Here is a 4,253-nt window from a genome sequence, read left to right on the forward strand (position 1 = left end):
ATCAGGCCTCAGATCCGCCTCAGCTGCGCCAGGCCCGGCCCTCCTCCAGGCCCTCCTCCTGGCCCTCCTCCTGTCCCTCCTCCAGGCCCTCCTCCTGGCCCTCCTCCAGGCCCTCCTCCTGTCCCTCCTCCTGGCCCTCCTCCTGGCCTTCCTCCTGGCCCTACTCCTGGCCCTACTCCTGGCCCTAGTCCTGGCCCTCCTCCTGGCCCTCCTCCTGGCCCTACTCCTGGCCCTACTCCTGGCCCTCCCAACACTCCCAACACTCCCAGTGCTCCAATGGACGGGAACCGAACACCAAACATACCCAACAACTCTGGAATCCAAAAGTAAAAACCATCAAGCACATCAATTTAAATAACGGGACAAAACGGTTAATTAGTTTTATTTACAGTAATCCAAATGAGAAGAAACCTTATGTCAAAATCAGGTCATTCTACAACACACTGTATTTTTCGATTGTTTTATGTTGTTCTTTTTTATTTCTTTTTTTATTTATTATTATTTCAGCAAGTGCATTTTGTCTTCTTTTTTTTAATGTTTTAAGGCAGTGGTTCCCAATCTTTTTTTTTTTTTTTTTTTACATGCACAGATTTTTTTCCTCATCCATCAATGATCATTTGAGGCACAACTCTTTTATAATCTTTGAAACACTGAGCACAACTGTATATACTGTATAATATTGGCTACATCTTTTATTCTCAAGGAGCGAAAAGGGCCACATTCCATCTCTTCACAGCTGGCCTCGAATTTAAATTGGATTTTGGTTTAATTTTGCAGCATTTAAACATCACTTATGAACATGATACTCTTAATTATTATTTTTTTTAAATGTATCTGGTTTTGGACGTATAATTTAGTAGGCCTACATAGCACATAAGTAAATAAATGAAAAAAAACTGAATACAATTATTATTATTATTATTATTATTATTAATAAAAATACTGTCACACCGATAGAAATTATTTATCACTATTATTATTATTATTATTATTATTATAGACTATTAAATCATTTTTTTGCTTTTGTTATTTTCTGTGTTTTTGTTGTTTATTGTGCATTTTTTTGGAGTCATTTTGTATATTGTTAATTGTTATTTCTGACATTTTGTACAATTCGGTTATCATTTTTAACATGTTTTCTGTCATGTTAGGTGTGATTGTTGTTCAGTCTATGTATTTTTGTTGACATTTATGTGCATTTTTCTGTCATTTTGTATGTTTTTGGATTATATTTGTGTGTTTTTTTTTGTAGGGGGCACAAGATTTAATGGAGGACTTACAGTTTCCAATGTCTGGATTAAAATATTACCACAAAAAGTATGTGATGCAAATGTAACAGATGTGCATTAACAGACGCCTCACAGTAGAACAATGTGACATGTAATTCTGGAACAGAATAAAGCAAATGCATAAAACAACAGGTCAGGTTTGCATTACTTGACTTTATTACATGAGGTCATTGCAGAGAGCCAACACATGTTGTGCAGGATTGTTGTGGGGGTGTGTTGTGACTGGATGGAGGAGGTGGATGTGAGGGTGGGGACCTGTCAGTGTCGACCCTGGACGTGAGCCCAGCGTGCAGCAGCGTGTTTCCTCAGCTCTCAGAGACTACACAGTTTCCTGACTTTGTAGGAACACAATTAAAGCCCACCGGGGGAGGCGGGCGAGAGGGGCGTGGGGGGGTCAGACGTTGTCTCACTGCAGTCTTTCACTGGTTTGATCTAAAAATAGTTCAGCTTAACTTGTGTGTGTGAGTAAAAACACAAAGAAAGCCATCAAAGCTTAAGCTAACAAACATTGAACATTATATCATTCATTTATTGATGTCCATCAACTCCAGTCTTTTTATTGCAGTACTTCTCAACCTTGAGTATATAGGGCAAAAACCACAGTGGGGGCCACAAAAATGTGATTTGGGGGCCATACTATCTACATTCATGCCAGCATTTACAATATTTACCAATCCTAATACAGGAAAGAATTAAGTGTTTTTCTTGTTGTTGTCTGTGTCAATTTGTGTTTTTGTTCTTGTTTTTTACCGTACCCCATAGTAGGCTTATCCTAGAGCAGTGGTTCACAATCTTTTCAGCCCGTCACCCCCAAAATAAAGGTCCCACAGAGCGGGGACCCCCACTGTAGCTGAAGGTGGTTGAACACAGACATGAACATTGAAGAACAGTCATGTGGAGACAGGACCATCTGTAAGGGGGAATAAAGGGGAGAGATTTTTGGGGTCCATCCATAAAGTCAGTAAAATGATGGTCCATTATTCTATGAATCTGTGATAACCACATTTATTTATTTATTTATTTATCTGAATAATCCACCGTTACCCAGGAAGTTTATTATTATTATTTGCGTCATAGAATGTAGTCATCTTAAAGATGTAAATCCTTGTTTGAATCAGAAATAAAATGAGTTAAATGTGAACAAAAATAATGGAAAAGGTGGAGAAAAGGGGTTTTAAAAACAAAAACTGGTTAAAAGTTGAAAATTAGAGCGGGTAAAAATGGACGGAAAAAAGTGGTAAAAAAGGTTCAAAGTGTCAATATTGGCTTAAAGTGGCAGAAATCGGGAGGGTTGGGGTCATTAAAGGAAATCTTTAAACTGGCAAATAATGGGTATGACAAATGGTGAATGGTTAAATTGGCAAAAATAAGAATGAAATATGGTGAAAAGGTTAAAAGTGACAATAATGGGTCAACATATGTGACATTAGGTGGAAAAGTGGTGAAAAAGGTTTTTAAGTGCTGAAAATGTGCAAAAACGGCAATGAAATTTTATGTAGAGGTGTCAGAAATGGGATTAATGCAGCAAAAATACATTAAAAGGAGCAAAAATATGGTAAAAAAAAGTGATAAAAATATGTTAAAATATGCAAATGTGGTGTATTTGCAGTAAAAGGGTAAAAAAGAAGCAAAATGGGCATAAATTGGTCAAAAAATATTCTTAGTTTCTTGAAGGAATCTGGCAACACCTTTCCAGTGTCTCCTGACCCCAAATACGGCCCTGACCCGAAGGTTGAGAACCCCTGCTATAAGGTATATATCCCCCACCAACAGAAATTATATTGAAAAACAACACAACACAATAATTTTAATAATGATAATAATAATACATTTTATTTGTAATGCACTTTACATTTGATACCAAATCTCAAAGTGCTACAAGATTAAAACAATACAACATAAAATTGTGATGTGCCTGTATACCTGTTACTTTATTATTAAATGTACTTCTTTGCACCCTTTTCCTGTGTCGCGTCCCCCTTACTTGTTGCAGCCTAGAGCCGGTCGTAACAACATATATTAAAAGACAGGACTAAAAACAAGTATTTGCTGTTAAAAAAAATAAATAAATAACGGGACTAAAAAGAGGCATTAACTGTTAAAATAAGCTTGCGTAAAAAGGTGAGTTTTAAGTCTTTTCTTAAAAGCGTCCACCGTTTGCGGGGCCCTGAGGTGGTCTGGGATGGTGTTCCACAGGCGGGGGGCCCATTGTCGCCCATTGTTTTGAGCCGTGACCAGACGGTGCTGTTAGCATAACCGGGTCCTGGTTGAGGTGTGTGGTGGGAGCAGTTCAGTGAGGTAAAACCTTTGAACCTTTAGCTCTTTATTTTTCTTAAATCAAGGTTTTTGCTTCGACACCATCTATCTTCGGTCAGGAAATGTTTCAGTCTGTAATCCAGGATAAATAATCATCTTTCCCCTGCAGCACTCATTTGAAAGAAAATGTGAAATAAAGCATTGTCTCACGCTCTGTTTGTAAATTCAGTTACACTCTTAGGATATGAAATATTGACGGCGCTGCTGAGTGATCATTAATTTATTCAGCATGTACACTTCAACCTTCAATGCATGTCGTCTCTGTTCACCTCGTCCATGGTTACATCCAATCGTAGACGTTTGCATCGCAGGGATTAAAACAAGAACATAATTTTGGGCAAATACATATTTTTTACAGTTACAACTTTGTTATTTTTGGCTACGATCGTTCAGGGCATGGGGAAAACTCTCAGGATAGAAAGAAACAATTAAGAAGCTGAAGTCACTGAAGTTTTAAACCTTTTATGTCCAAAGATGTCACTGGTTTTCTCGCTAGCAAATATAGCATTGGGCACAGGACTGTATGTCTTATTTATATATACAGCTCTTTGCTTGAATTTCAAAGACCGCTTGAAGTTATTTGGGTCGTAACTTGTTGACCTCTTCTTCCTCCTTCTGAGTGCTGAACACTTACATAACGAAGGGCAG

The sequence above is a fragment of the Gouania willdenowi genome, chromosome 3, assembly GCF_900634775.1.
Source record: "Gouania willdenowi chromosome 3, fGouWil2.1, whole genome shotgun sequence".
Lineage (NCBI taxonomy): Eukaryota > Metazoa > Chordata > Actinopteri > Blenniiformes > Gobiesocidae > Gouania > Gouania willdenowi.